Raw genomic sequence first — 18,794 nt, forward strand, 5'->3', positions numbered from 1 at the left:
TGATGTTGCATGTTGTCCAAGTCTCTTTCATTGCCTTTCCAAAACTCTTTACCGCTTCTTCAAATGCTTGTTGATAATTTTTGCTAAAGGTGGCTTGGTCACAAAAAACAAAAAGTTTATCTAAGCATTTCCACACTTCTGCCTTGACATCTCTTGCCAATCCATCTGCTTGATGATCTTTGACAGCATTGTGGACTTTTCTCCACAAGTTATACTTTATCCTTGATATGTATGTTGTTTTACTGCAATTTATTTATTTTTTCTCTGGATGAGACAAAAATCTTCTAGCCTTTACTCCACCAATAGATGGCTTGATAGGAACATCTTTTCCATTTGTAGATTTTTAAAGATCCTTTGTAATATGTACATCTCCTCCATGGAGACCAATTTCTGATAACACTGCTTCTAACAAGCATTAACAGGTACTAATTAGCAGGTTACATAACTAACAAGCACTAACATGCACTATGTGATAGTAAGTGGAAGTAACATGAAATATGTAGCACTACCAAGCACCAACTTATATGTGGCATTAGCAAGTACTAACAAGTGCACTGATAACCACTATTAAGCAATAATAGGAACTACATTGTTGCAATAAACAAGTAGTACTTAAAGCACAAATCATCACTATCAAGCACTATGTCATAGTAACTAGACTAACCACAACAAGTAATTAGTAGCACTAACAAGCAATGTCTCCTACTAAGTAGCAGTAGCAAGTAGGAATATGCCATAACTAGCATACTTAGCAAGTACTCTATCACAGTAAGTACCACTAACAAGCAAATGTGGCACTAACAAGTAGTATGCCATATGCCTGTCATATGAAGAGAACAAACAAGAAATATGTAAGTTTAACAAGCAATATATGGCACCGCCAAGCACTATCAGCTGAGTGGATTAGGATGATAAGGAGCTTGATACAACACTCACCTGGGGAATATCAAGAAGATGAATAGGGTGTTTTATATAATACCTTCTCCCTATCCGTTTGTGGCACACATCCTTCTTATTGGGTGAGACACGAGTTTGCATTGACCAAAAGGTCCTTCACTTCCTGGGTGATGATGCTACTACGTGCTTGCTGTCAGCAAGTGGACAAGGGGAGATTTTCATCCTCCTTTAAAAGGAGTCTAGATCGTTGGTTTTGAGCACAATGGGTGCACGTTGAGGATGCAGGGATGGAGCATCTGCACAAATCATTGTGGCTTCTTGATATCATCTGCGTGCCCTCCATGCTAAAGAAAGTATGTCTGAACAGTCCAACAAAACAACAACTAAGCAAGAGGATCACTGAACAGATCGTATAACAATGTGTTTACAGAGAAATTATAAAACAACTGAAGAGCATGAGAGAGAGAGACAATGTGCAGGCTATGATTTCTTAGGAGCATCAATCAAGAGACACTTGACAGGAACTAAACCCACAACCATGTTTCTTGTCTTTAGATAGCTGGCCGAGTAGAGAGCATTACCAGAATTGCAGAATCAGCACAAACAATAGTGCATTTCCATGAACGTAAACAGACCAACATTGTCGAAAGAATTTATTGGAACCATTTGAATTGATATCAAAGATTTGATGGGCATGTTGGACACAAGACCAACAACAACCTCACCAAAATTGATACAAAGAGAGAGAGAGAGAGAGAGAGAGAGAGAGAGAGAGAGAGAGAGAGAGATCTCAAATCACCTTCCTCTTACATAGGTAAAAGACAAATAAACATAGCGATGTAGGGAGGGAGAATAGGAGAGACAGAGAGAGTGATAGAGACAGAGACAGAGAGGAGGTCATGGGGGGTAGAGACACAACGTGGAGGTTGTTTTACAAGAAGACATGCAACTGAATTTAGTTATGGGCTAGGTTTTTTAATGTTCATACATTGTACACTGCAGAGTAGTATTAAAAGCACCAACATAGCAATGTCCCGAACATCACTTTTTGTACCACCTTATCATACATCCACCCATGAGTGGATGAGCAACAGATGAGCAAGGGAGCATATGAGTGACGAGAGTTGGAGGAGGGAGCGTGGAGCAAAGTAGAGCAGTGGAAAAGAGCTAGAGGAGGGGGGTGGAGCAAAGTAGCAGAGCATGTGGAGCAAAGTAGTAGAGCATGTGCGGATTAGAGCAACGTCGTAAAATGCCAAATGCCACGGATCTGATATATATATTAAAAAGTTTGAGCCACCATGGTGGTTGGAGCCCAAGGTTCCATCCATATTAATTGCAGGCCACCGTGATGGAATCCCCCAAATGGGCTGGTAATCATGAAGAAGATGCCATGTGGTGCCACTCCGATGGCTGGTAATTAACTGCCAGTCCGGTGGAATCTTAGCCATGATAGAAGTGGATGATGAGAGCCATCACCACTAGGTAGTAATTCCAACAAAGGTAAATCATGAAGCTCTAATCACTCATTACCAAGCACTCTTGTTCTCTACTGAGCATGCGAGCCCGGTGACTAGTTATTTTAACTACTCTCGTAGTGATCATGCATGCCTAAGTGTGGTAGTGGGTGAGTGATGGCACGATGGAATCATAGCCATGAAAGACGTGGTTGATGACAGCCACCACCATCGGGCAGTAATTCCCATAAAAGTAGACCATGAAGCCTAATCACCTCTAATCCCTCATTACCATGCACTCTAATACTCTCCTGAGCATGCAAGCCCAGTGACTAGTAATTTGTTGCACTCATAGTAATCATGCATGCAAGCCCGGTGGTGGTAACTAGAAGCTGAGTAATTGTGGGCCACTATGGTGGCTGGTAATTAAATGCCATCCCAATGGGTCTTAGATGCCACCACAGACGTGGCTGGGAATCTTAGATGCCACCACCTCTAATCATTCATTACCATAAAAGTACGTACTGCTGCCTTGAATTATTCAAAATTCGGACCCACCACCGTGGCGCTGGCTCTAACCTTGATAGTAGTCGAGCTACAACCACTGTGGTGGCTCTCACATTGACAGTGTAGTCGGGCTACAAACCACTATTCCATTCCCTTAACCATTTTGTTTTCTATCTCTTAAATGTTTTGTTCTCCCTTGCAATCTCAAGCCTCCATTATTCCATTTCCTTCACTGCTTCATCTTCTATCCCTGTCGACCATTTCTTTCTCCCTTGCAATCAGACTGCAAAATCAAGCCTCCACTATTCCATTTCCTTCACTGCTTCGTCTTCTATCCCTCTCGATCATTTCTATCTCCCTTGCACTCTTCCTGCCAATTCTATCCCCTCTCGTAATGGATCCTGTACAATCCGAGAGCTCCTCACACAATCTCTCCTCCCCCTTTACAGCACAGTGCGAGAGCCCCTCCTCCCTTGATCTTGAAATCGTGACATATGGGAGCTCCTCTCTTGCTCTTCAAAAGCCCAATTTGGATGCTCTCCAAAACTTCACCAGGTTGGTACAAGAGGTGAATGTGAAGGAGGGGCAACTAGTCTATCAAGGTCAAAAGATTACCATCAATGAAAGCATGATTGAAAATGCTCTAGGAATTTTTGGAGGTAGTTTGCAAGCACACTTTTTCGAGAAGCAGTGGAAGAGACTGGATATTCTAGATGTATACCCCAACGCTCAGATTAGGAAAGATGGTGGAGTCAAGATTTTGAGCTTGCCAACAGACCTCCAAGATGTGCTGAAGAAGACCATCCACTTCTTTCCTGATACGAGAGGAACCTGCAAGTTCTGGCAGGTTCAAGCAGTAGTAGAGCAACTGAAAGGACACGATGTATCTTTCTCAAGGGCGATCTCTAAGAGTGTGTTAACCAACCTGAAGAATTGCGTGGATGGCAAATCCCAATTGTCATCTCAGTCCGCTGGATTTGCAATGCACATGATGGAATCTACCCTCAAAGGGATTTTTGAGCAATATGATAAGCAAATGTCTCAAAAGGTGACATTTCTACAAGAGAAAGCCACCGATGTAGCAAAGGTAGTGCAACATGAGAAAAGTCTTCGGGAAGGTGCAGAAGCCAAGGTAGAGGAGGCACGAGAGCTGTTAGATATCAATACTCCACTCTCATGTAACTACGCGGGAACCAGCTAACTCTACTTGTAAGCCCCCCATATGAGGAGAAGGCATTTGAGTAGCTCGGTTATCTGGTAGGTCCTGGTTTGGACACTAGATGGGGGCCATGTGTGGCCTGATGGCTGGACAGAGTTGGCACACTGCCAACTAGGCTACATGCAAGTGCAGGAAGGCATCCCTTGACTGACCGCACTAAGGGTAGACGGAGCATTTCCCGGGGCAGCCCACTCTCGGGTTGCAGGGCCCGTTTGGAGTCTCTTTGGAGTCCCAGATGATCCCGGATGGCTATGGGCCGAATGGAATCTGTAGGTCAGTTGCTCTGTTTTGCACACCACTTCTATCGTGTGGTCGGTGGCCTATTTCGGGACCGACCCCCAGTCGGCCGTTTTGGGTGGACTAGGTCGGTCACCCAATTGGGTCCAATCGACTACGACTAGTGGCTATATAAGAGCAAGCCCATGAAGCCCATTTCATCACTAGCTACAGCAACCTTGATTCCTTAGCATCCAGCCTCCGTCCTCTTCTGTTTCTAGCTCACCATCGAAGCTTCTTTCACAAGAGCGGACAGTTGGGAGGCAGCGCCATCTATTGTATCAGTTCTACAGTAATCAAAATTTTGATTCTCCATACTATCTGTTTTTCTCTCTTGCGTACGAGATCCTGTTATCTATTGAGCACACATGTTGTATTGTTTTCTTACATGGTATCAGAGCCTGGACTCTAGCAAGAAGATTTGGTAGTGTGTTTCTATTTGCGAACAGATTGTGAGAGATGGCCCAGCCCACAAGACTGCGAATCCCACCGTTCGGCGAAAGCGAAAAGTTGGACGGCTCTAACTATCCACTTTGGAAGTTCAAGATGAAGACCATCCTAAGCGCATATGAACTTTGGGACACTGCTACTAGGGTGGACGTGAGGCCGGTTACGAGACCGGATCCAGCTAATGTAGGACAATAGATAGTACCAACTGTAGATGAGATTCTCACGTGGACAAGAAGAAATGCAGATGCACTGTGTTCTATTGTCTGCAGTGTAAGTGATTCCGTCATGGCATTAATTCAACATGTCACCATAGCAGAGGAGGCATGGATGGTCTTGAAAAATTAGTACGAGACCACGAATTAGATGTGGATTCAGAATCTGGAGACTCAACTTGCGAATGAGAAATTGTCTGAGTCTGATGAAGCAGCAGAGAAGTTCATCCCAGGGTGAAGAATCTGCGTGATTAGATGACTGCGATTGGCATCACCATCATCAGCGAGAATCTAGCATGAAGGTGCATACGGATTCTCCCACCAAAGTATGATGGTCTTGTTACGGCGCTGAATACGTAGAACAGAAATCCGCCCCTCAACTTTGAGGATTTCAGCGCGATGCTTCTAGAGGAGGAGATGTGTCAAAAGACTAGGACTGGAGAAGATTCGGCTTTCTATGCTAGATCAAAGAAAGGTAAGGGTAAGGACTCTGGTAGCCCATCTTCTTTTGATGGAGTTTTGATGATAAAAAGAGAAAGAAGAAGATCAAGTGCTTCTATTGCAACAAGGCAGGGCACAAGCAGAATGAGTGCCGAAAGAAGATTGTTGGGTGGTTCCTACTACTTCATGATGCTGATCGACGACTACAGTAGAAGGATATGGATATATTTCCTGAAGACTAAAGACGAGGCTTTTAGTAAATTCAAGGAATGGCATGTAATGGTCGAGAAAGAAATGGGAAAGAAGGTGAAGAAGTTGAGATCAGACAAAGGTGGAGAGTTCACATCAACTGAATTCGAAAGTTACTGCAAAAGTCACGGGATCAAGAGGCAGAAACCCCCGCCACATACATCATAGCAAAATGGAGTAGCAGAACGCAAGATGCGCATCATCTGCGAAATGGGCAGGAGTATGATGAAAGGGAAAGATTTGCCAAAGACTTTCTGGGCTGAAGCATGTGACACGACAGTTTACATTCTGAATCGTAGCTACACATAGGCTGTGAACAAGATGACTCCACTGTAGGCCTTTTCTGGTAAGAAACCTTCAGCTGCACATTTCAGAGTTTTTGGATATGACTATTTTGTGCATGTCCCTGATGCTACCAGGACCAAATGGGAACCGAAGAGCCGAAAGTGTATTTTCTTGGGCTACAATGAAGAGGCGAAGGGTTACTGTCTCTATAACCCTGTTATCAAGAAGGTAAGTCGTGATGTGGTCTTCTCAGAACAGCCGCATCAATTGGAGGAGGATGCTTCCTTCCCAGACAACCAGGACTAGGATATCCATCTAGTACAACCACCAACAGTAGACCGAACTCCCCCAACGGTGCTTGGGAGGATTCAAGATAAAGAAGATGAAGAAGAGCCTGCAGAACCACAATGGCAACAGCCATTCCCGAAGTGGGTAAAATAGCTTTTGGATGGTAGAGAACCTCCAACCATTGAGAAGAAACCATCCGAACACTGCTGATCCAAGAGATTAGAGGAGTAAAGAAGGGCGCAGGAACACGGTCAACTATGCTTTGATGACAGAAGTGATCCATGGTGATGAACCCAAGTGTCTTGAAATTTTGATTATCAGGATACTTTTTCTCCCACAGCTCGACTAACCACAATTCATAGTGTTTTGGCTTTAGCTGCCAGGGAAGTTGGCCTGTGTTTCAGATGGATGTAAAATCCACCTTTCTGAATGGGGATCTCAAGGAGGAGGTATACATGAAACAACCACCAGGTTTTGTGATCCCCGATTCAGAACATAAAGTCTGTAAACTAAAGAAGGCACTTTACAGGCTGAAACAGGCCCCACGAGCATGGTATCAGCGGATTGATGCCTACTTTCTGCAAAACAGGTCCAGGAGGAGCCCATCAGATGCAAATTTGTATATCTTTAGAGAAGGAGGTAGGTGTATGATCGTGGTCCTTTATGTGGACCACCTTGTCATAACAGGGAACCATGAAGAGAAGATCTCGTAGACAAAGCATTTGCTAGGAAGAGAGTTTGAAATGATAGACCTCGGACTGATGCATTTTTGTTTGGGGATTGAAGTTTGGCAAGAGCCGAAACAGATCTTCATTTCACAGCTGAAGTATACTGGAGAGATAAAGTACAGAAGGCTTGTGGGCAGTTTGATTTACTTGTGCAACATGCAACCGGACATCAGCTTTGCGACTGGTGTACCAAGCAGGTTTTCCAATAAGCCCTGGGAGAACCATTGGAGGGCAGGGATGCGGGTGCTAAAATACGTCAAAGGCACACTTGATTATGGCATCACCTATACCAAGGGCAACATCTTGACCAGATTCTGTGACTCGGATTGGGCAGGAGACGTGGACAGCAGGAGATCAGTGACAGGTTACTGTTTCTCACTTGGATCTGGAGCTGTGTCATGGGTCAGCAAGAAGCAACCTACAGTTGCTCTTTCTTCTACCGAGGTTGAGTACAAATCAGCATGCTTTGCTTCTTGCGAGGCAGTGTGGTTGAGGAGGATTTTGGGGGACATGGGTGCAGTGCAGAACAAGCCTACGCAGTTATCATGTGACAATCAGAGTTGCATGGCGATTGCAAAGAACCCGGTGTTCCACGCTCGCACAAAACACATTGAGATTCAATATCACTTTGTACGCGAGCTCATCATGGATGGAGAGGTCGACTTGGTGTATTGTCTGACTACAGAGAATGTTGCGGACATCTTCATGAATGCTCTTGGAAGAGACTTGCTGGAGAGGCATCTTTATCGACTTAGCATTGGGCTGAAAAAGTAAGTTCACTTGCGGGTGGACATTGAAAGGGGGTGTTAGATATCAATGCTCCACTCTCGTGTAACTACACGAGAACCAGCTAACTCTACTTGTAAGCCCCCCATATGAGGAGAAGGCATTTGAGTAGCTTGGTTATCCGGTAGGTCCTGGTTTGGACACCAGATGGGGGCCATGTGTGGCCTAATGGCTGGACGGAGTTGGCACACTGCCAACTAGGCTACATGCAAGTGCGGGAAGGCATCCCTTGACTGACCGCACTGAGGGTAGATGGAGCATTTCTCAGGATAGTCCACTCTCGAGTTGCGGGGCTTGTTTGGAGTCCCAAATGATCCCGGAGGGCTATGGGCCGAACGGAGTCCATAGGTCAGTTGCTCTGTTTTGCACACTGGTTCTATCATGTGTTCAGTGGCCTATTTCGACCCCTAGTCGACCGTTTTGGGTGGACTGGGTCGGTCACCCAATTGGGTCCAACCGACTATGACTAGTGGCTATATAAGAGCAAGCCCGTGAAGCCCATTTCATCACTGGCTATAGCAACCCTGATTCCTTAGCATCCAGCCTCCGTCCTCTACTGTTTCCAGCTCACCATCGAAGCTTCTTTCACAGGAGCGCACGGCTGGGAGGCAGCGCCATCTATTGTATCAGTTCTATAGTAATTAAAATTTTGATTCTTCATCCTATCTGTTTTTCTCTCTTGTGTACGAGATCCTGTTATCTATTGAGCAAAGACATTGTATTGTTTTCTTACAAGAGCAAGATGAGGCCACTTCAAAATTGGTTGACATGGAAAGGCATAGAAGAGAAGAAGCAGAGAAGCGCATGAAGGAGCTCTGACATAGGCTTGAAGAAGTGGACATGGCAGACAAGGAGCTAGAGAAGATGTGAAAGGATCTTGAAGATGAAAGATCCGAAAAGGAGGGTCTTTACAAATGGCTCTGCAACATGCAAAACGCATTGAACATTGAAAAAGACCAAATGATCGAGGAGCTGAAAAGGGAGAATACAAAAACCAGAAAGGTGATGTAGGAACTGCGTGAGAGATTCAAGGCCTGGAAGGATGGGACAGAGAGCAGCCGGGGTAGAGAAGACAGCGAGGCAACTCCCCAGCCCAAGAAGGATGTAGAGAGAAACCATGGTGGAGCAAGTTCTAGCCACCACGGGGGAGAAATTTGCAACAGCCACGGTGAGGGTTGTTTTTTCAAAACACTATTGGAAGTCCAAAGAGCAAGCTACATGACCCTGCAAAAAGATCAGGATAGATGTTTGCATGAGCTTGCCGTGGCTTTTGACAGTTATGAAAAGCAGTCCATCATCCTGAGAGATTTCTAAACTAGAGTGGAAGTCTTGGAAATAGCCCATGAAGACGTTTTTCAACAATGTACGTAACTTCAACAGATGCTAACAGATTCAGATGAAACTGTTGCACAGAGTGAGCAAAAAGTGGAGGAGATGAAGGAGAATATCCGCAGACTTGGGATGAGGGAGGAAGGTATCAAGAAGCAACTTCGTCATATACAGAGCAAGATTGTGGTATTGACGGCTGCAATAGTTAAATCGGATGGCTATTCTACTATGCAGTAGGGTCCAAAATGCATGGTTTGCCATACCCCCATCATAGATGACTGCTGTATTCGATGGCCTCCGTGCTACCACCCTGTGCACGTTTTTTGCTTTGGAGTGTTTGTGAATACAAAATAGCTATTTAGAGAATGTCATTTGCCATTGCCCAGGTCAGATCAAATGTGCCTACTTGCTACAGCTATCTACGACAAGAAAGTAGATGTTGTAGCTCAATTTGCCATTTGGGCAAAAGATCTTAAAGACAAGGAGATCAAATTAAAGAAGGCCAAGACCAAGATTGCAAGGAAAAGGAGCTTGAAGGGAGGAACCAACCCCCTTCAAGAAAGGATCAAGAAGGGTCGAGCCTGCAACCAAGAAGCTCAAATCAAGAAGGGTCGACCAGGAAGCTCAAATCAAGGAAAGAGGAAGCGGCATGAAGGGAGGGGCTGGTCCCTTGCAGGAAGGAACCAATCCCATTCTAGAAAGGAGCAAGGAGGGCCGAGCCTGCAACAATGAGGGAGCTCAACAAGGAGTCCTTGAGATGTAATTTGAAGCAAAGGAGTCTTTAAGATTGTAATCTATGTAATCTGTGTGTAATCTATTGAATTGTTAATCTTCTCTAGAGTTTACTTGGGTAATGTTTTCTCAGCTATGTGACTAGATAGTGTCCTTTGATCCATGCCAGCATGGTGATAATAATGAGATGAAAGATTTTGATTTGACCAGTAATGTGAGACAAAATATCTCGATTAGATGACTAATGTGAGACTGAAAGATTTCGATTAGTGATAGTATGTGAGATGAAAGTTTTCGATTAGACAACGAACATGAGACAAAAGATTTCAATTAGACAACTAACATGAGACTAAGGAATGAGAAGGTCGGGATCAAAACTCTCTCCCTATTTAAGTGCAGTGCAGACACAACTAAGAGCCCATTACGAAATCTAGCCCCAAAACTCTGTACACCAATCCACCTACTGCAAATCTATGGCATACCCAAAAGACTTTGTAATGCCTTTGTTCTATTTGAAAACGATGTTGGATGCCATCCTCGTAGAAAGGACATGCTTCGGTGGTGGGTGTATTACTTGGAGTCGGCACAGATGGTGAATATTAATTTCCCTAGCTATTGTTTTTTCTGCTCCTTTAAGGTACTTGTCAAGCTCATGATGTAGGCTTCTTTTTGCAGGACGTGATAGAGACACGAAGATGTATAGAGCACAAAGACCAAGATGAAGAGGACCCCCAATGAAAGGAGGAGTTACTATGGGCCTGTAAGTCAGAAGATTCAAGCAAGTAGTGTGTAATCTGAGTGTGTGAAGAGGTCTACCATTTTGTAGCAGACTAGCCTCAAGAGTTGGGAGATGCTTGCCATACAGAGGCTAATAAGATAGTTGGGAGTTTGGAATTTCCTTGAAAAAGAAAATGTCATTGTGTTTTGAAATAATAAAAATCTTGCAGACATTTCATGAACTTGTGGATATTCTCATGGTGCTCGTAATACCTAATTTTGTATCGACTGGCTTTTATGTTAGTACTTAAATGTTTTAAGTAGCACGGTGGTTGAAATTTGACGGTTAACAATAACCAGTCTAAAGGGCACTAGCACTATGCAAAGAAATTTAGGATAGCACGGTAGTAGTACATGATAAGTTATCGCTAGCACGGTGGTTGGTTGCACTAGGATATTAACAGCGACCAGCATGGTGGTTTGCTTCTATTATTATAAGATGAATGGATTTATAGGATGAGTGGAATCGTTATGGGAAACTAGCGCGGTGGTTGTTGGGATATATTAAAATCAAGAATGGGATGAAATCTGATGATGGTTAACAAAATGATAAACAGTCTAAAGGGCACTGTTTTAGTATATCACTGTGCAACAAATTTTAGGATAGCATGGCAGTAGTGTAGGGATAGCACGACATGTCCACCTAATGCTTGAGCCTTGTATTACTAGCTAATTTTTAGTTATTTTTTAAATTTATAATTAATTCTTTGATTATTAATTTCTATTTATTTTTATTATTTTCTTAATTATTAATTAATTTTTATTACTAATCCTTTTCTATTACTAAATAATTTTTAAATTAATTATTAACTTATTCATTTTTGTTACTTTTGCTAATTATTTAAATATTAATTACTTTTATTAATAACTAGTTTTTTTATTAATTAATAATTAATTTCTTAATTTAAACTTAATTATTAATAGATATAATTCAAGAGTTGTTTGTATCAACATAGAGGTGGTGTAAAGATACACCATTTTGGAAAATCATGTATAAGATCATTGAGAGGGGACTGCCACATAGGGACAAATCTCCTCTTATGCTTCGAAATTTCTTTTTGAGTCATTTGATTCTATTCCTACATCTTTGGTCGGATCAAGTCTACCCAAACAATGTTTGATATGTGTGAGGCTGCTGTCAGGGATTATGCTACTTTTTTCCACATCATACCCATGCTTCTTTTTTAAATTTTGAGTCCTTGATTTCCAACAGTGGATGATGCTACTCACCTCCACTTCAGCCAAGCCCTCTTTGTTTGGAACCCATTCTCATTTCTTTTCCAAACAATCCACATGAAAGTCATCTCATGGTATACCTCTTTGGGAGATTTTTTAATGGCTTGGGTTCACTCATACCATAATGCTATGAATGTGCTAGGGATTCCCATTTCATCCCTTGCTGTCCAAGCAACCTCTGCAACTCAAATTGGTCCCCCTTGGTCATCCAACTTTTGATTCTGGTGGATTTGGATTTGTTGCCGGCAACAAAAAGTCCCTCTTGGATTTCCTCTAAAGGTACAAACTCTCACAACAACTTATCACGCTTCCCACCACAAAATTTAAGAGGCAAAAGGAATTGCTCAGCTTCTTCCATATCTTCAGCTATAGTGGACTCTCTAACAAATGCAATATCTTCTCTTGACTCAATTTGTTCCGGCCAAAATAGATTTGAGTATTCTATGCTCGGTAAATTTTCTTGCTCTTTTAGATATTTGAGAAGAGATTCATTTTCCATGATTATCTCCATTTTCTTCTCAGACTACTCTGGGTATTTTTGCATCGTACTCCTAACGTGAGAAATGAATGCTTGCAAAACTTTAATTCATCCATGTCAAGTGCTTTGGTTTTTGTGAGAACTAATGTAGTCTCCTCCAAGGGGATTATTTGTTCTAGTAATGCATATGGCGCACTCCATAAATGATCTATGTCCACCACTGAGTAGTACTTCCATTGCATCACTGGAGTGTTGTCATGCATGCTAAACTGGAAGTAGTGTGGATTTTTGTGTCCACACAGTGCATCATCTCCTCGTTTTAAATGTGGTTCGAATGCTCTCCACTCTACCGTCCTCTCTAGGATAGCCACTTCTAACACTTGCTTTCGAGAACCTCTGATTTTTTTCCCGATTCGATGTTTCATGTCATCCATTGTCAAAACATCCTTGGACTTCAACTCTCAAGAGATAACACTAAATATTGGATCTATGTCTTCGTGTGTATGGCCGACAAGAAGAAAACCGACTTCCACTTGTTCAAATATTTTCAAACCAAGTAGCATAGAGCACAAAGCACTGCATCTATTCTTATTTTCTCTCCAACAATTATCAGCTTGTATACGCAATGTGAAGTAAACATCTAGACAGGGCTTGATCCTTACATGTCCACCTAATGCTTGAACCTTGTATTACTAGCTAATTTTTAGTTATTTTTTAAATGTATAATTAATTCTTTAATTATTAATTTCTATTTATTTTTATTATTTTCATAATTATTCATTAATTTTTATTACTAATCCTTTTCTATTGCTAAATAAATTTTTAATTAATTATTAACTTATTCATTTTTGTTACTTTTATTAATTCTTTAATTATTAATTACTTTTATTACTAACTAGTTTTTTGATTAATTAATAATTAATTACTTAATTTAAACTTAATTATTAATAAATAGAATTAAAGAGTTGTTCTTATCAACATAGAGGTGGTGTAAAGATACACCATTTTGGAAAACCATGTATGAGATCACTGAGAGGGGACTGCCACATAGGGACATATCACCTCTTATGCTTCGGAATTTCTTTATGAGTCATCAGATTCTATTCCTGCATCTTTAGTCGGATCAAGTCTACCCAAACAACGTTTGATATGTGTGAGGCTGCTGTCAGGATTACGATACTTTTTTCCACATCATACCCATGCTTCTTTTTAAAATTTAGAGTCCTTGATTTCCAACAGTGCATGATGCTACTCACCTCCACTTCAGCCAAGCCCTCTTTATTTGGAACCCATTCTCGTTTCTTTTCCAAACAACCCACATAAAGTTGTCTCATGGTATACCTCTTTGGGAGATTTTTTATGGTTTGGGTTCACTCATACCATAATGCTGTGAATGTGCTAGGGATTTCCATTTCATCCCTTGCTATCCAAGGAACCTTTGCAACCCAAATTGGTCCCCCTTGGTCATCCAACTCTGATTCTGGTGGATCTAGATTTGTTGCACAAACGGCAACAAAAAGTCTTGGATTTCATCAGATGGTACAAACTCTGGCAATGGCTTATCACCCTTCCTACCACAAAATTTAAGAGGCAAAAGGACTTTCTCAGCTTCTTCCATCTCTTCAGCTATAGTGGACTCTCTAACAAATGCAATATCTTCTCTGACTCAATTTGTTGTGGCCAAAATAGATTTGAGTATTCTATGCTCGGTAAATTTTCTTGCTCTTTTAGATATTTGAGAAGAGATTCATTTTCCATGATTATCTCCATTTTTTTCTCAGACTGCTTTGGGTATTTTTGCATCCTGCTCCTAATGTGAGAAATGAATGCTTGCAAAACTTTAATTTCATCCATGTCAAGTGCTTTGGTTTCTATGAGAGCTAATGTAGTCTCCTCCAAGGGGATTATTCGTTCTAGTAATGCATATGGTGCACTACATAAATGATCTATGTCCACCACCGAGTAGTAATTCCATTGCATCACTGGAGTGTTGTCATGCATGCTAAACTAGAAGTAGTGTGGATTTTTGTGTCCACATAGTGCATCATCTCCTCGTTTTAAATGTGGTTCTATGAATGCTCTCCACTCTACCATCCTCTCCAGAATAGCCACTTCTGACACTTGCTTTCGAGAACCTCTGATTTTTTTCCCAATTTGATGTTTCATGTCATCCATTGTGAAAACATCCCTGGACTTCAACTCTCTAGAGATAACACTAAATATTGGATCTATGTCTTCGTGCGTATGGCCGACAAGAAGAAAACCGACTTCCACTTGTTCAAATATTTTCAAACCAACTAGCATAGAGCACAAAGCAAAAATGTGTCTATTCTTATTTTCTCTCCAACAATTATTAGCCTGTATATGCAAGATGTGATGTAAACATCCACGTGCATCCTTGACCTTTCATATTGGATGGATGTTGCTACTTGATTACTATCATGTTCATGCAAGAAATCAATCCATAGATCACAAAAGAGTCAGAATACGTGCACTAATACTCCACACAAGTGTGTTTTAAGTCCAATTTTACCCTCTAATGGAGGCGGGGTGTGTCTGAATGTAGGCAAAGTTATCATATTCTTATCAATTCCATCAATAATGATGCTTATAGACTTCCTAATATCTGAAATAGCTTCCTCCCTCCAAGAGGCATACACCATTCTAGCATCTTGCACATGACATAAATGGATTTCTCTCCATCTTATATAATTTCCTCGATGTTTCTCACATTTACTATGCTCAATGGCATTTTTCAATTCATCGCATGTTTTGCATTTTGACATTATTTGCTTTGATGGAGTCTTCACATTGCAAAATTGCCCACGCCAAATTTTATAAAAAGTAGCTCTAGAAATTTCTCTGTCTTGTATTGTTCTATTAAATACTTAATTCATTAATTTTGGACTTGTCAATGTACATATTCATTTTTACATATACTTTTGGACTAGTTTTTGGATAAAATTTAAGAAAAACCCCACTCTTCAAAGCACAGATGAATACATAAAAACAATCGAGAAACAATCAATTTTTTAGAGATTTTTGAAGGGGATGAAAAATTATTAAATTTAGTGACACAGATAAGTTACACCAAAGGATAAGATTCAACAGTTGTAAACTCTCATAATATTTATAATAGTGTTAACAAAGACCTTCGAAAAATACAATATTAAGCAAACTCTCACAATATTTATAATGGTGTTAACAAACACCAAAAGTTACAATAAGCCTCTCACTGGAAGACATTAATATTTTCCATTTCTATCCAAGATTCAGCCCATTCCACTGCTAAGATCATCTCATCATGATCAATGTAGTTACAACTACACAAGAGAAGTAAGGAATTATAAATTTTCTCCTGTATAGCACTTTCTTGATTCCGTATGGCTTGCACTTCATGGGGTGGAAATCTCCCATAACGAGTGCTGCACGAAGTAACCTCACTTAGAAAGTCTGTTAGCTCTCTCCTATATGAAAGTAATCTATTTGTTTTGCTAGAAGACCTACTTATTTTTTCTCTATCCTCCTTCTCTAAGTGCTTCTAAAGAGCAAACTCCTCCTTTTCATCCTAGGCTAATGGAGGTCGTTGTCTCTTTCTTTGCTCTCTGTTCGCCTCGTTCTCAGCGATCCAATCTTTGTTGGTGCTAATGGCTTCCTCCACAAAATTGAGGACTTCGAAAAGATCCATGAAGATTTAAGCTACGAGAATATGGAATGAGGAACAAGAGAAATTGAGGGAGTAAGGCGAGATGGAAGAAGAGTTCAAGAGTAAGGTTGTGAATTGAAAGAAGAGTGCAAGAATGGTAATGGAAGTAGACCTCAAGGAGAGATGCAAGAAGAGTTTGAGAGTAAGGCTATGAGATGAGTGCAATAATGATAATGGGAGTAGACTTGAGGTCCATAGTAAGGCTGCAGGCAAGATGGAAGGAGTAAGCTTGAGGAGAGGAGGAAGGTAATGAGAGCAAAGTGGAAGAAGGGTTTGAGAGTAAATGTGAGATGAAATATTTAGAATAAATAATAGGGAGAGGTTGAGATGTACTAAGATGATGGTTGGAGAATGCTAGACTACTAGATTGTGTGAAGTAACAGATGCAAGACCGTAATGCGAGACATGTGAGATTATAGATTTTGAGTACATTGAAATCTATAAAATAAAAAGATGGAACACAAGAATGATATGATTATTAGATTCTCATCATGAGATATTTATTGTATATAATAAGTTAGACTTCGAAAAAGTGAAACCGATTAAATAAATTTAGAGAGGTGATTTGTCGACTAAGTGAAGTAAAAGATGCAAGACTGTAATGTGAGACATATGAGAGGATAGATTTTGAATAAATTTAAATCTATGAAATAAAGTGATTGAAGAAAAGAATAATATAATTATCACATTCCTATGATGAGATATTTATTATATATATAATAAGTTAGACTTTAAATGAAGACAAGAATGATATAATTATCAGATTCCTATCATGAGATGTTCATTATGTATAATAAGTTAGAATTTAAATAAAGTGAATCCAATTAAATAAATTGAGAGAGTAGGAGTTGTTGATGATGAGAACACTCTACTAGTAGATAGTGTGAGGTAACAAGTGCAAGATTGTAATATGAGACAATAGATTTCGAATAAAGTGAGATCTTAGAAATAATTATTAAATTCTTATCATGATTTTAATGTATATAATAGATTGGACTAAAAGATGCTTTTTTTAAATCATCACACATTTAACATGTATCCGTGATAAATGTCCCTTATGTATCCATGAGTAAATGCCCCTTATGTATTCACATATTTAATAAAATCAACCAAAATAACATTGTGAGCCAAGGAAAACAAATCACACATTTAATATGTATCCATGATAAATGCCCATTATGTTTTCAGACATTTAATAAAATCAACCAACATAACATTATGAGCAACAAAATCATGAATACAAAGTTTTGTGACTTTGCACTTGTACATGCATCACTTGCCAAATAAAGTTTTTCCTACTTCAAAAAAAAACTCATGTACATGCTGAACCCCGTCATAAAGCTTCACAATGAAGTGGATTCTGATGCTTGCTCTGGGGACTTGGCTGTGATGCTTTGGAAGTAGACTCTTTCTCTTGAGGCTTTGATGCTTTAGGCATATGAGAAACAAAATCACGAATACAAAGTTTTGTGACTTTGCACTTGTACATGCATCACTTGCCAAATAAAGTTTTTCCTACTTCAAAAAAAAACTCATGTACATGCTAAACCCCATCATAAAGTCACAATGAAGTGGATTCTGATGCTTGCTTTGGGGACTCGGCTGTGATGCTTTGGAAGTAGACTCTTTCTCTTGAGGCTTTGATGCTTTAGGCATATATGGACTCTTCCTTCGGGCATATAATTTGTCTACTTCCAAGCATGGACTCGGTTGTGATGGTTTAGGCATAGAATCCAATGAAGGCTGTGATTCTCCGGGCATATATTGAATCTTTGCTTTTGAGTGTGGGGTAGATTGTGATTCCTTGGGCATAGAGGCTATGATGCTTGCGGCATAGAATGAGTCTCTACTTCCACTCGTGGACTTTGCTGGGATGCTTTGGGCATAGAAGACTCCCCAAAATGGGGTGATGATTTTGCCATAGATTGAGTCTCTACTTCCATGAGTGGACTCCCTTCTGATGCTTTGGGTTTGTACTCCTCAGGCGTATGTTGAATCTTTGGTTTTGCAGACTTGGGTGTCTCATTTACTTCAATTGGAGATTGAGCAATTACATATCAAATGGTATGAGCCATAAATGTACATAGTTTTGCATCGGAATATTTAGGGATTGAGGATTGTGAGCCCTTCATATCAAATATTTCATCGAGGAGCAACTTGTAGTTGTAGCACACTCTCCACCCACACCTGTGTGCATCATTTTTCTCTACAACCTCGCATCTTTGTAAGTCCATTGCTTCTTGCAAGTCACCATCATACTTTGTGACTTGCTTGACTGCACTTATTAATCTTGATGTAGACCTATCCATCATAACATACAAGAGAATGAATAAGTGCATCGCAAAAGATACATACCACAAAAGTTACAATGCATTAAGAGTAAGTGCACCACAAAAGTTAAAATGCATTAAGAGTACACTTACGCTAACACATTGCCATGATATCTTGCCATTGAATTGGAAAAATAGCATTTCTTGGCTTGTAGGTCCAAAGCCACCAAACTCCAATGTTTCCTGCATGGCCAATTAAGAATATTTATTATTTGACTAAATCTTACCTCTTGCAAAAGTAAATATGAGGTTGCGGTGTCACTTACTCCTCATAATATGGAAAAACAATAACTCGTACATTGTCCATATTGAGAGATTGTAGCCAGGTGTAAATATCTTCTATTGACTTTTTATTATTATTGAGCCATGTAGAAAGTAGGGAATCTATGATGACATATACACACTTTCCAAAAT

The sequence above is a fragment of the Dipteris shenzhenensis genome, chromosome 25, assembly GCF_047967505.1.
Source record: "Dipteris shenzhenensis isolate YYH24624 ecotype China chromosome 25, Dip_SZ_1.0, whole genome shotgun sequence".
Lineage (NCBI taxonomy): Eukaryota > Viridiplantae > Streptophyta > Polypodiopsida > Gleicheniales > Dipteridaceae > Dipteris > Dipteris shenzhenensis.